The sequence below is a fragment of the Triticum aestivum genome, chromosome 6D (genome assembly GCF_018294505.1).
Source record: "Triticum aestivum cultivar Chinese Spring chromosome 6D, IWGSC CS RefSeq v2.1, whole genome shotgun sequence".
NCBI lineage: Eukaryota > Viridiplantae > Streptophyta > Magnoliopsida > Poales > Poaceae > Triticum > Triticum aestivum.
The window spans coordinates 169,861,288-169,884,652 of NC_057811.1; positions in this window are offsets into that span (position 1 = coordinate 169,861,288).

A 23,365-nucleotide genomic window follows, 5' to 3' on the forward strand; every position below is an offset into this window, starting at 1 on the left:
ATAAATAATAACTTTATTATTGCCTCTAGGGCATATTTCCTTCAGTCTCCCACTTGCACTAGAGTCAATAATCTAGATTACACAGTAATGATTCTAACACCCATGGAGCCTTGGTGCTGATCATGTTTTGCTCGTGGAAGAGGCTTAGTCAACGGATCTGCATTTAGATCCGTATGTATCTTGCAAATCTCTATGTCTCCCACCTGGACTTGATCCCGGATGGAGTTGAAGCGTCTCTTGATGTGCCTGGTTCTCTTGTGAAATCTGGATTCCTTTGCCAAAGCAATTGCACCAGTATTGTCACAAAAGATTTTCATTGGACCCGATGCACTAGGTATGACACCTAGATCGGATATGAACTCCTTGATCCAGACTCCTTCATTAGCTGCTTCCGAAGCAGCTATGTACTCCGCTTCACATGTAGATCCCGCTACGACGCTTTGTTTAGAACTGCACCAACTGACAGCTCCAGCGTTTAATATAAACACGTATCCGGTTTGCGATTTAGAATCGTCTGGATCAGTGTCAAAGCTTGCATCGACGTAACCATTTACGACGAGCTCTTTGTCACCTCCATAAACGAGAAACATATCCTTAGTCCTTCTCAAGTATTTCAGGATGTTCTTGACCGCTGTCCAGTGATCCACTCCTGGATTACTTTGGTACCTCCCTGCTAAACTAATAGCAAGGCACACATTAGGTCTGGTACATAGCATTGCATACATGATAGAGCCTATGGTTGAAGCATAGGGAACATCTTTCATTTTCTCTCTATCTTCTGCAGTGGTTGGGCATTGAGTCTTACTCAACTTCACACCTTGTAACACAGGCAAGAACCCTTTCTTTGCTTGATCCATTTTGAACTTCTTCAAAACTTTGTCAAGGTATGTGCTTTGTGAAAGTCCAATTAAGCGTCTTGATCTATCTCTATAGATCTTGATGCCCAATATATAAGTAGCTTCACTGAGGTCCTTCATTGAAATACTCTTATTCAAATATCCTTTTATGCTATCCAGAAATTCTATATCATTTCCAATCAATAATATGTCATCCACATATAATATCAGAAATGCTGCAGAGCTCCCACTCACTTTCTTGTAAATACAGGCTTCTCCAAAAGTCTGTATAAAATCATATGCTTTGATCACACTATCAAAACGTTTATTCCAACTCCGAGAAGCTTGCACCAGTCCATAAATGGATCGTTGGAGCTTTCACACTTTGTTAGCTCCCTTTGGATCGACAAAACCTTCCGGTTGCATCATATACAACTCTTCTTCCAGAAATCCATTCAGGAATGCAGTTTTGACATCCATTTGCCAAATTTCATAATCATAAAATGCGGCAATTGCTCACATGATTCGGACAGATTTAAGCATCGCTACGGGTGAGAAGGTCTCATCATAGTCAATCTCTTGAACTTGTCGAAAACCTTTTTCAACAAGTCGAGCTTTATAGACAGTAACATTACCGTCAGCATCAGTCTTCTTCTTGAAGATCCATTTATTTTTGATGGCCCGCCGATCATCGGGCAAGTCAACCAAAGTCCACACTTTGTTCTCATACATGGATCCCATCCCAGATTTCATGGCCTCAAGCCATTTTGCAGAATCTGGGCTCACCATCGCTTCTCGCTTCTTCATAGTTCGTAGGTTCGTCATGGTCTAGTAACATAACCTCCAGAATAGGATTACCGTACCACTCTGGTGCGGATCTTACTCTGGTTGACCTACGAGGTTCAGTAACAACTTGATCTGAAGTTTCATGATCATCATCATTAACTTCCTCACTAATTGGTATAGACGTCATAGGAACCGGTTTCTGTGATGAACTACTTTCCAATAAGGGAGCAGGTACAGTTACCTTATTAAGTTCTACTTTCCTTCCACTCACTTCTTTCGAGAGAAACTCCTTCTCTAGAAAGGATCCATTCTTGGCAAAGAATGTCTTGCCTTCGGATCTGTGATAGAAGGTGTACCCAACAGTTTCCTTTGGGTATCCTATGAAGACACATTTCTCCGACTTGGGTTCGAGCTTATCAGGTTGAAGCTTTTTCACATAAGCATCGCAGCCCCAAACTTTAAGAAACGACAACTTTGGTTTCTTGCCAAACCACAGTTCATAAGGCGTTGTCTCAACGGATTTTGATGGTGCCCTATTTAACATGAATGCGGCCGTCTCTAAAGCATAACCCCAAAACGATAGCGGTAAATCAGTAAGAGACATCATAGATCGCACCATATCTAGTAAAGTACGATTACGACATTCGGACACACCATTACACTGTGGTGTTCCGGGTGGCGTGAGTTGCGAAACTATTCCGCATTGTTTCAAATGTAGACCAAACTCGTAACTCAAATATTCTCCTCCACGATCAGATCGTAGAAATTTTATTTTCTTGTTACGATGATTTTCAACTTCACTCTGAAATTCTTTGAACTTTTCAAATGTTTCAGACTTATGTTTCATTAAGTAGATATACCCATATCTGCTTAAATCATCTGTGAAGGTGAGAAAATAACGATACCCGCCGCGAGCCTCAACATTCATTGGACCACATACATCAGTATGTATGATCTCCAATAAATCAGTTGCTCACTCCATAGTTCCGGAGAACGGCGTTTTAGTCATCTTGCCCATGACGCATGGTTCGCAAGTACCAAGTGATTCATAATCAAGTGATTCCAAAAGTCCATCAGTATGGAGTTTCTTCATGCGCTTTACACCAATATGACCCAAACGGCAGTGCCACAAATAAGTTGCACTATCATTATCAACTCTGCATCTTTTGGCTTCAACATTATGAATATGTGTATCACTACTATCGAGATTCATCAAGAATAGACCACTCTTCAAGGGTGCATGACCATAAAAGATATTAGTCATATAAATAGAACAACCATTATTCTCTGATTTAAATGAATAACCGTCTCGCATCAAACAAGATCCAGATATAATGTTCATGCTCAACGCTGGCACCAAATAACAATTACTTAGGTCTAATACTAATCCGAAGGTAGATGTAGAGGTAGCGTGCCGACGGCGATCACATCGACTTTGGAACCGTTTCCCACGCGCATCGTCACCTCGTCCTTAGCCAGTGTCCGCTTAATCCGTAGTCCCTGTTTCGAGTTGCAAATATTAGCAACAGAACCAGTATCAAATACCTAGGTGCTACTGCGAGCTTTGGTGAGGTACACATCAATAACATGTATATCACATATACCTTTGTTCACCTTGCCATCCTTCTTATCCGCCAAATACTTGGGGCAGTTCCGCTTCCAGTGACCAGTCTGCTTGCAGTAGAAGCACTCAGTCTCAGGCTTAGGTCCAGACTTGGGTTTCTTCTCCTGAGCAGCAACTTGTTTGCTGTTCTTCTTGAAGTTCCCCTTCTTCTTCCCTTTGCCCTTTTTCTTGAAACTGGTGGTCTTATTGACCATCAACACTTGATGCTCCTTCTTGATTTCTACCTCCGCAGCTTTTAGCACTGCGAAGAGCTCGGGAATCGTCTTATCCATCCCTTGCATGTTATAGTTCATCACGAAGCTCTTGTAGCTTGGTGGAAGTGATTGAAGAATTCTGTCAATGACGCTATCATCTGGAAGATTAACTCCCAGTTGAATCAAGTGATTGTTATACCCAGACATTCTGAGTATATGCTCACTGACAGAACTATTCTCCTCCATCTTGCAGCTGTAGAACTTATTGGAGACTTCATATCTCTCAATCCGGGCATTTGCTTGAAATATTAACATCAACTCCTAGAACATCTCATAGGCTCCATGACGTTCAAAACGTCGTTGAAGTCCCGGTTCTAAGCCGTAAAGCATGGCACACTGAACTATCGAGTAGTCATCAGCTTTGCTCTGCCAGACGTTCATAACATCTGGTGTTGCTCCTGCAGTAGGTTTGGCACCTAGTGGTGCTTCCAGGATGTAATTCTTCTGTGCAGCAATGAGGATAATCCTCAAGTTACGGACCCAGTCTGTGTAATTGCTACCATCATCTTTCAACTTTGCTTTCTCAAGGAACGCATTAAAATTCAACGGAACAACAGCACGAGCCATCTATCTACAACAAACATAGTCATGCAAAATACTATCAGGTACTAAGTTCATGATAAATTTAAGTTTAATTAATCATATTACTTAAGAATTCCCACTTAGATAGACATCCCTCTAATCATCTAAGTAATCACGTGATCCAAATCAACTAAACCATAACTGATCATCACGTGAAATGGAGTAGTTTTCAATGGTGAACATCACTATGTTGATCATATCTACTATATGATTCACGCTCGACCTTTCGGTCTTAGTGTTCTGAGGCCATATCTGCATATGCTAGGCTCGTCAAGTTTAACCTGAGTATTCTGCGTGTGCAAAACTGGCTTGCACCCGTTGTAGATGGACGTAGAGGTTATCACACCCGATCATCACGTGGTGTCTGGGCACGACGAACTTTGGCAACGGTGCATACTCAGGGAGAACACTTTTATCTTGAAATTTAGTGAGAGATCATCTTATAATGCTACCGTCAATCAAAGCAAGATAAGATGCATAAAAGATAAACATCACATGCAATCAATATAAGTGATATGATATGGCCATCATCATCTTGTGCTTGTGATCTCCATCTCCGAAGCACCGCCATGATCACCATCGTCACCGGCGCGACACCTTGATCTCTACCGTAGCATCGTTGTCATCTCGCCAACTATTGCTTCTATGACTATCGCTACCGCTTAGTGATAAAGTAAAGCAATTTACAGGGCGATTGCATTGCATACAATAAAGCGACAACCATATGGCTCCTGCCAGTTGCCGATAACTGGGTTACAAAACATGATCATCTCATACAATAAAATATAGCATCATGTCTTGAGCATATCACATCACAACATGCCCTCCAAAAACAAGTTAGACGTCCTCTACTTTGTTGTTGCAAATTTTACGTGGCTGCTACGGGCTGAGCAAGAACCGTTCTTACCTACGCATCAAAACCACAACGATAGTTCGTCAAGTTAGTGCTGTTTTAACCTTCTCAAGGACTGGGCGTAGCCACACTCGGTTCAACTAAAGTTGGAGAAACTGACACCCGCCAGCCACCTGTGTGCAAAGCACGTCGGTAGAACCAGTCTCGCGTAAGCGTATGCGTAATGTCGGTCCGGGCCGCTTCATCCAACAATACCGCCGAACCAAAGTATGACATGCTGGTAAGCAGTATGACTTGTATCGCCTACAACTCACTTGTGTTCTACTCGTGCATATAACATCAATGCATAAAACCTGGCTCGGATACCACTGTTGGGGAACGTAGTAATTTCAAAAAAATTCCTACACACACGCAAGGTCATGGTGATGCATAGCAACGAGAGGGAAGAGTGTTGTCCACGTACCCTCGTAGACCGAAAGCAGAAGCGTTAGCACAACGCGGTTGATGTAGTCGTACGTCTTCACGATCCGACCGATCAAGTACCGAACGCACGACACCTCCGAGTTCAGCACACGTTCAGCTCGACGACGTCCCTCGAACTCCAATCCAGCCGAGCTTTGAGGGAGAGTTCTGTTAGCACGACGGCGTGATGACGATGATGATGTTCTACCGACGCAGAGCTTCGCCTAAGCACCGCTACGATATTATCGAGGTGGATTATAGTGGAGGGGGGCACCGCACACGGCTAAGAGATCAAGAGATCAATTGTTGTGTCTATGGGGTGCCCCCCTCCTCCGTATATAAAGGGGGGAGGAGGAGAGGTCCGGCCAAGGGGGGTGGCGTGACCTAGGAGGGGGAAACCTACTCCAAGTAGGTTTGCCCCTCCCTTTCCTAGTCCAAGAAGGAGGGGGAAGGAAGGAGTGGGAGAGGGGAAAGACAAGGGGGACGCCGCCCCCCTTCCTTGTCCTATTCGGACTCAAGGGGAGGGGCCGCGCCTCTTGCCCTAGCCGGCCCCTCTCTCTCTCCACTAGGGCCCAACAAGGCCCATTAGTTCCGGGGGGGGGGGGGTTCCGGTAACCCCCAGTACTCCGATAAATGTTCGAAACCTTCTGGAACCTTTTCGGTGTCCAAACATAGTCGTCCAATATATCGATCTTTACGTCTCGACCATTTCGAGACTCCTCGTCATGTCCGAGATCACATCCGGGACTCCGAACAACCTTCGGTACATCAAAACACATAAACTCATAATATAACCATCATCAAACTTTAAGCATGCGGACCCTATGGGTTCGAGAACTATGTAGACATGACCGAGACACGTCTCCGGTCAATAACCAATAGCGGAACCTGGATGCTCATATTGGCTCCCACATATTCTACGAAGATCTTTATCGGTCAAACCGCATAACAACATACGTTGTTCCCTTAGTCATCGGTATGTTACTTGCCCGAGATTCGATCATCGGTATCTCAATACCTAGTTCAATCTCGTTACCGGCAAGTCTCTTTACTCGTTCCGTAATACATCATCCCACAACTAACTCATTAGTTGCAATGCTTGCAAGGCTTAAGTGATGTGCATTACCGAGTGGGCCCAGAGATACCTCTCCGACAATCGGAGTGACACATCCTAATCTCGAAATACGCCAACCCAACAAGTACCTTCGGAGACACCTGTAGAGCACCTTTATAATCACCCAATTACGTTGTGACGTTTGGTAGCACACAAAGTGTTCCTCCGGTAAACGGGAGTTGCATAATCTCATAGTCATAGGAACATGTATAAGTCATGAAGAAAGCAATAGCAACATACTAAACGATCAAGTGCTAAGCTAACGGAATGGGTCAAGTCAATCACATCATTCTCCTAATGATGTGATCCCGTTAATCAAATGACAACTCTTTGTCTATGGCTAGGAAACATAACCATCTTTGATCAACGAGCTAGTCAAGTAGAGGCATACTAGTGACACTCTGTTTGTCTATGTATTCACACATGTATCATGTTTCCGGTTAATACAATTCTAGCATGAATAATAAACATTTATCATGATATAAGGAAATAAATAATAACTTTATTATTGCCTCTCGGGCATATTTCCTTCACCCGGTACTCCGGTAAATGCCCGAACTCACCCGGAACCATTCTGATGTCCAAACATAGCCATCCAATATATCGATCTTTATGTCTCGACCATTTCGAGACTCCTCGTCATGTCCGTGATCACATCCGGGACTCCGAACAACCTTCGGTACATCAAAACACATAAACTTATAATACCGATCGTCACAGAACGTTAAGCGTGCAGACCCTATGGGTTTGAGAACTCTGTAAACATGACCGAGACTCATCTCCAGTCAATAACCAATAGCGGAACCTAGATGCTCATATTGGTTCCTACATATTCTACGAAGATCTTTATTGGTCAAACCGCATAACAACATACATTGTTCCCTTTGTCATCGGTATGTTACTTGCCCGAGATTCGATTGTCGGTATCTCAATACCTAGTTCAATCTCGTTACCAGCAAGTCTCTTTACTCGTTTCGTAATGCATCATCCCGCAACTAACTCATTAGTCACATTGCTTGCAAGGCTTATAGTGATGTGCATTACCGAGAGGGCCTAGAGATACCTCTCCGACATTCGGAGTGACAAATCCTAATCTCGATCTATGCCAACTCAACAAACACCATCGGAGACACCTGTAGAGCATCTTTATAATCACCCAGTTACGTTGTGACGTTTGATAGCACACAAAGTGTTCCTCCGGTATTCGGGAGTTGCATAATCTCATAGTCATAGGAACATGTATAAGTCATGAAGAAAGCAATAGCAACTTACTAAACGATCAAGTGCTAAGCTAACGGAATGGGTCAAGTCAATCACATCATTCTCTAATGATGTGATCCCGTTAATCGAATGCCAACTCATGTCTTTTGCTAGGAACTTAACCATCTTTGATTCAACGAGCTAGTCAAGTAGAGGCATACTAGTGACACTCTGTTTGTCTATGTATTCACACATGTACTAAGTTTCCGGTTAATACAATTCTAGCATGAATAATAAACATTTATCATGATATAAGGAAATATAAATAACAACTTTATTATTGCCTCTAGGGCATATTTCCTTCCTTTAGCCCATGTCAATATGAGATCTTTGCAAAGTCTTCTCAAGGGGGACCATGTCCGTGGACTAACAAATGTTAGTTTTGCCAAAGATCGTGCTTGCAGTGCTTGTATCGAAGGAAAGCTACATGAGAAGGCTCACCCTCCCAAGATTATCATCTACTCGAATAGGCCCTTGGAGCTCCTTCATTTGGATCTCTTCGGACCTCCATCCTTTGATAGTCTTGGGGGTAGAAAGTATTGCTTGGTGATTGTGGATGATTATTCAAGATACACTTGGGTATATTTCTTCAGGAGGAAGAGTGAGACCCAACAAACCGTCATCAACTTTGCAAATGAAGCTCAATGCCAACACAATGCAAAGATCTTGACGATAAGACATGACAACAGCACCGAGTTCAAGAACTACACCTTGAATGGGTTTCTTAGTGATGAGGGGATCAAGCATCAATATTCGGCACCTTACACCCCTCAATAAAATGGTGTAGCGGAGAGGAAGAACCAGACGTTGATGGATGCGGCAAAGACCATGATGGCGGAGTTCAAATCTCTGTACAACTTTTGGGCCGAAGCCATCAACACCGCTTGTATGCATCCAATCGGCTCTATCTCCGCAAAGGCTTGAAAAAGACTCCATATGAGATACTCACCGGTAACAAGCCCAACCTCAAGTATTTCTGGGTGTTCGGGTGTAAGTGTTTCATTCTCAAGAAAAGTGTTCGTTTGTCTAAATTTGAGGCTAGAGCTCATGAGGGCATATTTGTTGGTTATGCTACAAACTCTCATGCTTATCGTGTCCCAACAAGTCCACCGGACTCATTGAGGAGACGTGTAACATGGAGTTTGATGAGAATAACGGCTCCCAAGTGGAGCAAAATGGTACTTGTGATGTAGGTGATGAAATTCCTCCCCAAGCCATAAGAAGAATGGGTGTTGGCCATATCCTACCCATTGAGGAACCCCTTGTGGCTGAAGGAGAAGGACAATGTTCCACTCAAGTGGAACCATCACCAACCCAAGACCCACACGCTTCTGAAGAACAAAGTGAAGGCCCTAAACCAAATGAACAAGATCAAGGGCAAGATCAACCTCAAGATGATGGTGAACCACCAAGTGATGCCCAAGGTCAAGTTCTCACCACCGAGCAAGTTCAAGATCAAGAGCAAGCTCAAGATCAAGAACAAGCTCAAGACGACGCTCAAGATGATCAAGTTACCGCTCCTCAACTCTCTCCTGAGGAGGAATTGGAGCGTCGTGCCGCTAAGATTGCATCCAAGCTCACTACCAAAGATCATCTCATGATGAATGTGCTTGGAAGCTTAAGAAAGGGGGTAAGCACTCGTAGACAATTAGCAAACTATTGTGAACATCACGCGTTTGTCTCTTGTGTTGAACCCCAAAAGGTCTATGAGGGGCTCAAGGATCTGAATTGGCTCAATGCCATGCATGAAGAACTCAACAACTTCGAGCACAACAAGGTGTGGAGATTGGTGCCAAGGCCAAGGGGAACCATAATGTCATTGGAACCAAGTGGATATTCAAGAACAAGCAAGATGCTCATGGAATTATCATTCGCAACAAGGCTCGTTTGGTAGCACAAGGCTACTCCCAAGTCGAGGGTATCGACTACGGTGAAACCTTTGCTCCCGTTGCTCGCCTTGAATCTATTCGTTTGTTGATTGCTTATGCTTCTCATCATAACTTCAAGTTGCAACAAATGGATGTGAAGAGTGCTTTTCTTAATGGTCCTATTAATGAGTTGGTGTATGTCAAACAACCCCCGGGGTTTGAGGATCCCGAGTTCCCCAATCATGTGTACGTACCAACTCGATAAGGCACTCTATGGCCTTAAACAAGCCCCATGTGTGTGCTATGAGCACTTTACCGAGTTGTTGCAAGATCGTGGGTTTGAAATTGGGAAAATCGACCCCACTCTTTTTACTAAGAAGGTCAAAAGGGAGTTGTTTGTATGCCAACTATATATTGATGATATTATCTTTGGTTCCCCTAACAAAGCTTTCAATGAGGAATTCGCCGCTTTCATGACCTCGAAGTTCAAGATGTCCATGATGGGAGAGTTGAAGTTCTTTCTCGGGTTCGAAATCAAGCAAAGAAGAGAAGGAACCTTCATCAACCAAGCCAAATACACTCAAGACATGCTCAAGAGATTCAAGCTAAGTGATGTCAAGCCGGCTTCCACTCCAATGCCTGTCAAATGCCAACTTGACATAGATCCCAATGGTAAAGCGGTGGATCAAAAGGTATATCGCTCCATGATTGGCTCCTTGCTTTACCTTTGTGCATCTAGACCGGATATCATGTTGAGTGTGGGAATTTGTGCACGGTTTCAAGCCGCACCTAAGGAAAGCCACTATGTGGCGGTCAAGCGAATCTTTCGATATTTGGCTCATACCCCAAACTTTGGCTTATGGTACCCAAGAGGAGCTAACTTCAACCTTGTGGGCTTTTCGGACTCGGATTGGGCGGGAGACAAAGTGGATAGGAAGTCAACTTCCGAGGGTGCCAATTTCTTGGGTGATCTTTGGTGAGTTGGTCTTCTAAGAAGCAAAGTTGTGTGTCTCTCTCGTCCACCGAAGCGGAGTATGTGGCCGCCGGTAGTTGTTGTGCTCAACTTCTTTGGATGAGGCAAACTTTAAAGGATTACGGTGTCATTTGTGACAAAGTGCCTCTTTGGTGTGACAATGAAAGTGCAATCAAGATCTCTCTCAACCCGGTGCAACACTTCAAGACGAAGCATATTGCGATTCGGTATCACTTTATCCGGGATCATATTAGGTGAGGGGAGATCGAGCTCAACTATGTCAACACTCATGATAACCTTGCAGATATCTTCACGAAGCCCTTGGATGAAGCAAGATTTCGCGAGTTAAGGCATGAGCTAAATATCATTGATTCAAGCAATGTGACTTGAACCCTTTCACACCCCACCATACTCATCTTGATGTCTTGTTTAGGTGTAGGCATGGACATAGGGGGAGTGTTGTTCTGTCAATGAACTCTCCCTCCCCCATTATGCATAAATTGATCAACCCTTCCACATTAGCCATTTTTTATGGTACTTGTGCTTCAAAGACGAGTTTTGGTCATGGGCCCAAGGATAATTCTTCGTGGTGCCATACCAATTGACTCAAACATAGATGTCTCTAGCCACCGCCCTCTCTTTGGAGAGTTTGTGTTTCGTGTTTGGTCCTTGTTGCCTTTCGCCTTCCCTTGAGCCGCGTTTGTGTTTGAGTTGCCTCGTGTGTGTGCTCTTTTGCGTGTCCGGTTGCTTGAAGGTTGCATTACAAAGGCCGTGTTTTTTCTGTTTTTGTTGAAACTTGCACTTTCTTGGGTTTATGGTACTACTATGGTGAGCCACGGTACTACCGTAGTAGATGGGTTGCCCTGTGCGTGCACAGCGGCATCCCAGGCACGGTACTACCGCTTCCATCGCGGCATTAATTTTTTACTGCTGCTGGAAGAGCGGTACAACCGCCCTGTGTGCGGTACTTCTGCCCGGGCGGTACTACCGCGATGACCCGCGATACTAGCGCGCAGTCGCGAACGCGTGTGGGTTAAGAGCGGGCAGGGGGAGTTCCAACTCCCCCATACCCACTCATCTCTTTTCCCCACTTTGTCTTTCTCTCTCCTGCCCAAGAACGGTGCCGGATCTCCGTCTCCGGCTGCTCTCCTCGCATTCTGACCGGTGGGATCGTTCCCCACCTCGCCCTCTTGCCATGGACCCCGGTATCTCCCCTAGTCCCTCTCTTTTTGCTCCGTTTTTGTGCTTCTAGGTCTTGGGGAGATGCATGTGTAGTTCGTGTGATTTTCGGCTAAATCTTTGCAAGAGGAGATTTTAGGAGTGTGCTAGTGCAGTAGATATGCTATTTGGTGTGATGCAACAGTGTAGTTTTGATCAATGGTAGTACCGATCTACTTTTGTGGATTTTTCTAGATCTGTAGTTGTTGTCCTTGTGCGATTTGAATCCGTGCGGTACTACTGCTCCTCCTGGAGCGGTACTACCGCTCAGCTCACCCGAGAACCGCCCCCGTGCAGTACTACCGCTTAGCTAGAGAGGTACTACCGCCCGGGGTGCGGAAGTAAAATTTTACTTCCGCTCCAGGCGCGGTACTACCGTGCCACCCCGGCACAGTACTATCGCGGCTAGAGCGGCTGTAAACCTTTACATCTGCACCCTGGTCCGGTACTACCATGGAGTTAAAAATTACGTTGTTTTATCCTCCCAATCTCGTTTCTACATGTTTCATTTGATTTTGGCCCTAGTCTTTGCAATAATCCTTCTCAGTTTTCTCGTGTTTGTGTTGTGTGTCATAGGTGGTGGCTCCGGTTCCAATGTCCGGCGCTCGAATCCCAGCCGTGACACGAGCTCGAAGCGCCTCCGCGACCAAGAGGCTCCAGAGGGCTCCAATGCCCCACAACGCAGAACCAAGTCCACAGCTACCAAGACCAAGGAGCCAACTCTTGGCATGGATGAGTGCCTCAAGTGGAGTTTCTGATGCGAAGGAAGCTCAACCCTTACGTCAACCCTAGGGAGATCACATGGGGAAATGACTTGTTCTGGACCAAGCAGCAGAATCTTATCTTCCTGGATGTGATCAAGGCAAAGCAGAACACCTATGTGCCAGTGCACTGGATTGACATGGATCATATGTGGAAGGACAGCAGCCGGGCATATTTTGGTGAGACTCTGGATCTGGTGGAGCAGTTTGGCATTGAGGAGGTACTCACGTTCCACATGGACTTTGACCCAGAGATTGTGGCTCAGTTCTTTGCTTCGGTCCACTTCCATACAGATGAGCAGCAGACCATGACTTGGATGACTAATGGGAAGAGGATGTTTGCTAAGTGGAAGTAATTCATGGAGATGTTACACGTTTGTGATGAGGGGCTCAATGTGCCCGTTCGTGCCCGCCCACATGGCAACCCCAAGTCGGCCAACAAGAACAAGCTTCAACCCTACCTTGTTGAGAAGAAGCTAGCCAATGACAAGAAGACTTGGGTGCTGAATCCATTCCTTGACATCATGCACCGCATCTTCCGCAACACATTGTTTCCTCGCATAGGCAACAAGGATAAGGTGCATGCTTATCTTGTGAACGTGATGCTCATCTGTGAGAAGGCGCGTCTCCAACAGACGGAACCACTTGATGTCTCACATATCATGTGGTCTGAGCTGTAGTTTGCTGTGTTCAACCATAAGGTGCCCATCTATGGACCTTACCTGTTTCTATTGATCTCAAAGACTTGGGGGCAACTCTTTCCAAATGAAGAGTTTGTTGCTCCCAACTGGATTCGCCATGAGCCTATCAAGCTACGCATCAAGAGCAAGTGGGCTAACACCACTACCTGGGCAGAGGCAGAGGCTGCTAGGATGGATGTGGATGAGGATGAGTTTGAGGAGGAGGAAGCGGCTGAGGACGGCTCTAAGGGATACACTCCTCCCTCTACTGAGCCCACTTGGGCTAAGAAGCTCAAGGCCAAGATGAAGGCTCTGTTCTGCATGCAGGCCAAGGGACAGTATCGGGCTCATGTGAACACCAAGATGGCTCGTCGTCGCGACAAGGCTAATATGAGGCAGGTTGGCCTTGAGGTCCAGGATGGCTCTGAGGAGAGGATCACAGATGAGGAGCAGTGGACCAGATAGTACTGTCGGTGGAGTGAGTCAGAGGAGACTGGAATTCCATCTACATCCCGTGCTGCTGAGGAGTCTCCGGAGGATGATCATGACTGGTGATGCCTTGGAATTCTTCCACCACCTACGTCATAGGTGTCCTCTCTGCCTTTTTGGTGTCTCGATGCCAAAGGGGGAGAGAGTGTAGGATTTGCGAGTCTTGTGTCGAGTCTTGTTTCGCTTTGCTTTCACTTTGTTAAACCTTCGTTTGCTTTGGCTTGTTGGTTTGTGGTTGTGTTCGTGTGAGTCCAGGAGACTATCATATGGTGTAAGACATATGTCCTCAGCTTATCTTATTGTCTTATCCTATTGTCTAGTTTGTTTAGTAGATTGTGAGCATATACTATCTTGTGCCCTTTTCTTCATGCTCATTACTTTACCTTGCCTCCTTGCTTAGTGTCATTCATATTGTTGCAAGGATTGCCTTGTTTATAAAATATAGGGGAGTGTTGATCCTGGTATGTGTGCCGTGTAGTCCAAAGCATTTCTATAGGGTGCACACATCTAGGGGGAGCCTGTCTATATTTTATAGATGTTGGGTTTGCTTATGCTTCATATTATATCTCTTTGTGCAAATCCCGTATTGTCATCAATCCACCAAAAAGGGGGAGATTGTAAGGGCATATTTCTCCCTAAGTGGTTTTGGTGATTGATGACAATGCATTTGCGGACTAATCGTGTGCATTGAGCATTTCAGATATCTCATGTCTAGGCACAAGACGATTCGGTGCCCCTCGGAGCCTATCGGAGATGGTGTTTCTCTAAGTTTCTTTTCGGTGGATTTGAGTTGTAGGAAAGCCATACTATTAAGAGGGGGTCCGCTTCAGAAAGGTTAGGGTGGAATCAACACGTACACATCTGTTCCTTTGCACCACCTTTCCTTCACTTCATTGGAGCACCGGTCGTGTCCCTTGTTGTTGCGAAGATGAAGGCTTCCAAGTGCTTCTGTTCTGTGGCGTGTGGTAGTACTATCAAGGGAGCAGTAGTACCGCCCATGGCAGCGGTAGTACCGCAACGTGCGGTAGTACCGCTCCGAGCAAGCGGTAGTACCGTGGCCTCTGGCCCAGAATGGTGGCATGCGCGGAAGTAGGGGCGGAAGTAATTTTTTTAATTCTGCACCCTACGCGGTAGTACCGCTCCCTGTGAGCTGTAGTACCATGCCGGTTTTTTTGCACAGACCAAAACTCGGCGGAAGTAGCCACGGATGTAATTTTATTAGTCCGTGCCTTCCCAGCCCAGAATGAGCCCTGCCTTGCGGTAGTACCGCTCCCATGGTTCTACCGCTCGTTACTTTATGCAGCAGGGCCTCGTCTGGCCCCTGCCGCGCAAGCGGTAGTACCGCACTGCCCAGCGGTAGTACCGCATGTCATTGCGGTAGTACCGTGGGTATGTGCAGTAGTACCACATGTCGCGGGCTGAGAAGTGGGCAATGGTTGGATCTTTCCTCCCACTATAAAAGGGGGGTCTTCTTCCCCAAGATGACTACCTCTTGCCTTCCCAAGCTCCATTGTTGTTCAAAGCTCCATTTTCGCCCGATCTCTCTCCCTGGCCAATCAAACTTGTTGATTTTCTAGGGATTGGTTGAGAAGGCCCCGATCTACACTTCCACCAAGAGAAATTTGATTCCCCCCACTAATCCCTTGCGAATCTTTTTACTCTTGGGTGTTTGAGCACCCTAGACGGTTGAGGTCACCGCGGAGCCATATCCATTGTGGTGAAGCTTCGTGGTGTTGTTGGGAGCCTCCAATTAAGTTGTGGAGATTGCCCCAACCTTGTTTGTAAAGGTTCAGTCGCCGCCTCCAAGGGCACCAATAGTGGAATCACGACATCTCACATTGTGTGAGGGCGTGAGGAGAATACGGTGGCCCTAGTGGCTTCTTGGGGAGCATTGTGCCTCCACACTGCTCCAACAGAGACGTACTTCCTCTCAAAGGGAAGGAACTTCGGTAACACATGCTCGTCTCCACCGGCTCCACTTTTGGTTATCTCTTACCTTTACTTGTGCAAGCTTATATTGTGTTGTATCCCTTGCTTGCTTGTGTGCTTGTAGTTGTTGCATCATATAGGTTGCCCACCTAGTTGCATATCTAGACAACCTACTTTGATGCAAAGTTTAAATTGGTAAAGAAAAGCTAAAAACTGTTAGTTGCCTATTCACCCCCCTCTAGTCAACTATATCGATCCTTTCAACGGTCACCCCATCTTCCATGATTTTCATGATCTTCTTATCTCGATCAGAATGGAATTCCATACCGCCATCATGAAGAACACCAAGCGAAATCTGATTCCTCCTTAGCCCTGGCACATGCCTGACTCCCCGAAGCATCTGCTCAACTCCGTCAAACATCTTGATTTTGATGTCACCTACTCCAGCAACACGATAACCTGTGTCATCGCCCACATAGGCTAAACCAAACTCACCAGACTTGTATGAAGAGAACCACTCCATGTTGGGCGTCACATGAAAAGAGCAAGCTGAATCCAACATCCACGCTTCAATTTTTGTTGACCGCCTGTTTGATACTATGAGAACATCGCTACTGCTGTCTAAGTCATAACCACGAGTAGCCGCATTAGCACTTGACCCACCCTTCAGTTATGGGCATTCCCTCTTTATATGTCCCCAATCCTTGCACCTGTAGCACTGCACCTTTTTCTTCTTTTTCTTCTCCGCTTCTTGTCCCTTCCTGAGCTGATAACATTTAACTGCCAACCCCAAACCTTGTGTACTCTCCTCTGTAGCATTCTTTTGCTTCCTCAACTCATGTCCAAGCAACGCTGCGTTGACTTCCTCATTATTGACGGTTGTCTTTCCATGTGTCAATGTAATGACCAAATGCGCATAGGACGATGGCAACGAAACGAGAAGAAGTAGTGCCTTATCCTCATCCTCAATCTTCACATCCAGACGCGCTAGATTCGTGACCAACTGGTTAAAGTCATTAACATGCTCCACAAGATCCGACCCCTCCTGCATCCCATAGAAATTCTGCTTCAAATACATCTTATTGGTCGCTGACTTGGACATATAACAATTTTCCAACTCGTCCCAAATTCCGTTAGGAGAATCTTCGTCCATGACATGATACATGACCTGATCCGCAAGACAAAGCCATATGGTAGCGGCCGCTTGCACTTGCATATCCTCCCATGCATCATTGTCAACCTTGGTCGGCTTCGTCTCCTACAAACCCTTCAAGATTCCCTGCTGCGCGAGAATATCCTTGACTCTTGTCTGCCATAGACAGAAGTTATCCGTGCCATCAAATTTCTCCACATCAAACTTGGTGAATCCCGGCACCATGCCGAGCCGCGATCTAACCGACCAGTTGCTGCCTGTCTTACCACCTTTGTTTTCCTGTGCGACTTCCTCACGAAAAAGATCACCGATCCCAAATTCCTCGTCTGAAGCCACAACGCAGTCCACGATCTACCAAGAAAACTGACCCGCACAACCTCCCTGTCCGCCCTTCCGAAAATCACCTGAAGCCTCTTGCCGCAACGCGCAGATTAATTCCGCCCAGAGCAACTCATCCGCTCCACCTTTTCCCTGAACTCGCACACAATTTCTGTCATGCCTGCTAGCCTCGTCGACCCTAGCCTTTTATTACCATTGGATCACGTGGCCCTGTCTTTTCCTTTTCTCAGACGGAAAAAGAGTTCCATAGCCTCACAATCACGATTTGTAGTCTCCTAACATAAATCCAATTGTGATCAGCCTTTGCCCAACATGCACGCACACCAATCCAAACAACTTCCGCCAGCCGATGCTAAGCCTTTGTTTTGTTTAACCAAGACTACCATGCATGTATGCCAATCTCGCCTGGACTCCTTCCCAACACGCCTTTGCCTTACGCATTGCGCGCAGCCACACGACACCTGCTGCCACACGACACCGAAGCTTCTGGTACGTAGCCTTGCACCGTAACCTTCCTTCTCTCGGTCCGTACATCTCGGAAAAACCTGCCGCTGATCTCGACGACTGCTCGCCTTCCTGGTCTCTGTTTCTTGGGTCTCGCCAGCAAACCGAACAGCCCTGTCGCACGTACTTGCTACTTCTTGAGCTTGCGTTGGTTTTTCCCTTGAAGAGGAAAGGGTGATGCAGCAAAGTAGAGATAAATATTTCCCTCAGATAAGAACCAAGGTATCAATCCAGTAGGAGAAGAACGCACAAATCACCAATACAAGCACAAACAATCAAACACTTGCACCCAACGCGATAAAGGGGTTTTCAATCCCTTCACGGTCACTTACAAAGGTGAGATCTGATAGAGATAGATAAAACTAGACAAAAGATAAAGTACATATTTTTGGATTTTTTTAGTTTATAGATGAAGATAAAAGATTGCAAAATAGTAGATCGGAAACTAATATGATGGAAAATAGACCCGGGGGACATAGGTTTCACTAGAGGCTTCTCTCATGATAGCAAATAATACGGTGGGTGAAGAAATTACTGTCGAGCAATTGATAGAAAAGAGCAAAGTTATGACGATATCCAAGGCAATGATTATGTAATATAGGCATCACATCTGTGTCAAGTAGACCGACTCCTGCCTGCATCTACTACTATTAAGTTCATAAAGAACAGAGTAACGCTTTAAGTAAGATGACATGATGTAGAGGAATAAACTCAAGCAATATGATGTAAACCCCATCTTTTTATCCTCGATGGCAACAATACAATACATGCCTCGCTACCCCTAATTTGTCACTCGGTGAGGACCGCAAGATTGAACCCAAAGCTAAGCACTTCTCCCATTGTAAGAAAAACCAATCTAGTTTGCCAAACCAAACCGATAGTTCGAAGAGAATTACAAAGATATCAAATCATGCATAAAAGAATTCAGAGAAGATTCAAATAATATTCATAGATAAGCTGATCATAAATCCACAATTCATCGGATCTCGACAAACACACCGCAAAAGAAGATTACATCCGATAGATCTCCAAGAACATCGAGGAGAACATGGTATTGAGAATCAAAGAGAGAGAAGAAGCCATCTAGCTACTAGCTATGGACCCGTAGGTCTGTGGTAAACTACTCATGCTTCATTGGAAGGGCAATAGGGTTGATGTAGATGCCCTCCGTGATCGAATCCCCCTCCGGCAGGATGCCGGAAAAGGCCCCAAGATGGGATCTCACGGGAACAGAAGGTTGTGGCGGTGGAGAAGTGTTTTCGTGGATACTTCTGGTGGTTTGGGAATATATACGTGAATATATAGGAGGAAGATCAAGGTCAGGGGGTCACCGAGGGGCCCACAAGGTGGGGGCGCGCCATACCCTCCTGAGCGCGCCCTCCCCCCTTGTCACCGCCTCGTGGCTCTTCTGACTTGAACTCCAAGTCTCCGGGGTGTCTTCTGGTCCAAGAAAAATCATCGCGAAAGTTTTATTCCGTTCGGACTCTGTTTGGTATTCCTTTTCTGTGAAACTCAAAAACATGAAAAAAAAACATAAACTGGCACTAGGCTCTAGGTTAATAATTTAGTCCCAAAAATAATATAAAATAACATATTAATGCATATAAAACATCCAAAACAGATAATATAATAGCATTGAACAATAAAAAATTATAGATACGTTGGAGACGTATCAGGCATCCCCAAGCTTAATTCCTGCTCGTCCTCGAGTAGGTAAATGATAAAAACAGAATTTTTAATGTGGAATGCTACCTAACATATTTATCCATGTAATTTTATTTATTGTGGCATGAATGTTTAGATCCATAAGATTTAAAACAAAAGTTTAATATTGACATAAAAACAATAATACTTCAAGCATACTAACAAGGCAATTATGTCTTCTCCAAATAACATGGCCAAAGAAAGCTTATCCCTAAAAATCATATAGGCTGGCTATGCTCCATCTTCATCACACAAAATATTCAAATCCTGCACAACCCCGATGACAAGCCAAGCAATTGTTTCATACTTTTGATTTTCTCAAACTTTTTCAACTTTCACGCAATACATGAGCGTGAGCCATGGACATAGCACTATAGGTGGAATAGAATATGGTGGTCATGGAGAAGACAAAAAGAAGGAGATGGTCTCACATCAACTAGGCATATCAACGGGCTATGGATATTCCCATCAATAGATATCAATGTGAGTGAGTAGGGATTGCCATGCAACAGATGCACTAGAGCTATAAGTTTATGAAAGCTCAAAAAGAAACTAAGTGGGTGTGCATCCAACTCGCTTGCTCACGAAGACCTAGGGCAATTTGAGGAAGCCCATCACTGGAATATACAAGACAAGTTCTATAATGAAAAATTCCCACTAGTATATGAAAGTGACAATATAGGAGACTCTCTATCATGAAGATCATGGTGCTACTTTGAAGCACAAGTGTGGAAAAAGGATAGTAACATTGCCCCTTCTCTGTTTTCTCTCAAATTTTTTTTTTATTTTGGTGGGCTTCTTGCCCTCTTTTATTCTTGTGGGCTTCTTTGGCCTCTTTTATTTATTTCCTCACATGGGACAATGCTCTAATAATGAAGATCATCACACTTTTATTTACTTACAACTCAAGAATTACAACTCGATACTTAGAACAAAATACGACTCTATATGAATGCCTCCGGCGGTGTACCGGGATGTGCAATGACTCCAGAGTGACATGTATGAAAAAATTATGAAAGGTGGCTTTGCCACAAATACGATGTCAACTACATGATCATGCAAAGCAATATGACAATGATGGTATGTGTCATAATAAACGGAACGGTGGGAAGTTGCATGACAATATATCTCGGAATGGCTATGGAAATGCCATAATAGGTAGGTATGGTGGCTGTTTTGAGGAAGGTAATAGGTGGGTGTATGGCACCGGCGAAAGTTGCGTGGTACTAGAGAGGCTAGCAATGGTGGAAGTGTGAGAGTGTGTATAATCCATGGACTCAACATTAGTCATAATGAACTCACATACTTATTGCAAAAATCTATTAGTCATTGAAACAAAGTACTACGCGCATGCTCCTAGGGGGGTACATTGGTAGGAAAAGACCATCGCTCGTCCCCGACCGCCACTCATAAGGAAGACAATCAATAAATAAATCATGCTCTGACTTCATCACATAACGGTTCACCATACATGCATGCTACGGGAATCACAAACTTTAACACAAGTATTTCTACAATCCACAATTACTCACTAGCATGACTCTAATATTACCATCCTCATATCTCAAAACAATCATAAGGAATCAAACTTCTCATAGTATTCAGTGCACTTTATATGAAAGTTTTTATTGTATCCCCCTTGGATGTCTATCATATTAGGACTAAATTCATAACCAAAGCAAATTTCCATGCTGTTTAGAGACTCTCAAAATAATATAAGTGAAGCTTGAGAGTTCAATAATTTCTACAAAATAAAACCACCGCCGTGCTCTAAAAAGATATAAGTGAAGCACTAGAGCATAATTGCCTAGCTCAAAAGATATAAGTGAAGCACACAAAGTATTCTAATAAATCACGATTCATGCGTGTCCCTCTCAAAAGGTGTGTACAGCAAGGATGATTGTGGCAAACTAAAAAGTAAAGACTCATATCATACAAGACACTCCAAGCAAAACTCATATCATGTGGTGAATAAAAATATAGCCTCAAGTAAAGTTACCGATAGACGAAGACGAAATAGGGGTTGCCTTCTGGGGCATCCCCAAGCTTAGGCTCTTGGTTGTCCTTGAATATTACCTTGGGGTGCCTTGGGCATCCCCAAGCTTAGGATCTTGCCACTCCTTATTCCATAGCCCATCAAATCTTTACCCGAAACTTGAAAACTTCACAACACAAAACTCAACCGAAAATCTCATAAGCTCCGTTAGTATAAGAAAATAAATCACCACTTTTGGTACTGTTGTGAACTCATTCTTTATTTTGTAATATCTACTGTATTACAACTTTTCCATGGTTCATACCCCCCGATACTACCCATAGATTCATCCAAATAATCCAACAATACATAGAAAACAGAATCTGTCAAAAACAGAACAGTCTGTAGTAATCTGGATACTTCGAATACTTCTGTAACTCCAAAAATTCTAAAAATCAGGACAACGGAGGAAATTTGTATATCAATCTTGTGTAAAACATTCAGAATTTTATCACGCTTCTGTGATTTTAAAAAATTCTGGGACTAGGAGCAAAAGTTTCTGTTTTCAGCAAGATCAAATCAACTATCCCCGTAAGCTATCCCAAAGGTCTTACTTGGCACAAACACTAATTAAAACACCAAAACACAATTACTATAGATGTAATAATGTGTACTTTTTTCAAGAACAGTAGCAAAACAAAAAACACGAAAATAAAATTGGGTTGCCTCCCAACAAGCGCTATTGTTTAACGCTCTTAGCTAGGCATTGGTAATTTTAATGATGCTCCCATGAAAGATAGCAATTGAAACACAAAGAGAACATCATAAAACATGTGGCAAACAAGTTTAAGTCTAACATGCTTCCTATGCATAGGTATTTCATAATCAAACAAATTATCAAGACAAGCAAAAACCACCATATGCAAGGAAGAAGAAAGAAACAATAGCAATCTCAACATAACGAGAGGTAATTTTGTAACATGAAAATTTCTACAACCATATTTTCCTCTCTCATAATAATTACATGTGGGATCGTATTCAAATTCAACAATATAACTATCACATAAAATATTCTCTTCATGAACCACATGCATGCAAAGTTGACACTCTTCCAAAATAGTGGGATCAACATAGAATAAAATCATTACTTCTCCAAGCCCGCTTTTATCCAAAATTTCATAAAATTGATCATAATCCAAAGGAGTGGGATAATTATTTCGTAAAGTTGACACTCTTCCAAACCCACTTTCAATATTATTGCAAACATATTCATCATGAGGCTTAAATAAATTTTCAAGATCATAAGAAGAATCACCCCAATCATGATCATTACAATAAGTAATGGACATAGCAAAATTAGCATCCCCAAACTTAGGGTTTTGCATAATATTAGCACAACTGACATTAACAGAATTTATAATAACATCATTGCAATCATGATTTTTATTCAAGGAGCTATCCTGAATCACTTCATAAAGTACTTCATCACAGTGTTCAGATTCACGGATTTCAAGCAAAACTTCATAAAGATAATCTAGTGCACTCAACTCACTAGCAATTAGTTCATCAAAGTTGGATCTCTTAAAAAGATTAACAAGTGGATGAGGATCCATAAACTCTTTGCTTCTAATTTTCAATAAACACACAATTATACCAAGCAAACGAGCAAACAAACCAAGTAAGACATAAGGGCAAACGAAAAGACAAACGAAAGAAGGGCGAAAGAAAAAGGCAAATCTTTACGAAAATCATTTTAGAAGTTGAGGAGAAGAAAACGAGAAGCAAATGGTGAATAATGTAATGCAACAGATGAGAGTTTTATGATGGGTACTTGGTATGTCTTGACTTGGCGTAGATGTCCCCGGCAACGGCGCCAGAAATTCTTCCTGCTACTTCTTGAGCTTGCGTTGGTTTTTCCCTTGAAGAGGAAAGAGTGATGCAGCAAAGTAGAGATAAGTATTTCCCTCAGTTAAGAACCAAGGTATCAATCCAGTAGGAGAA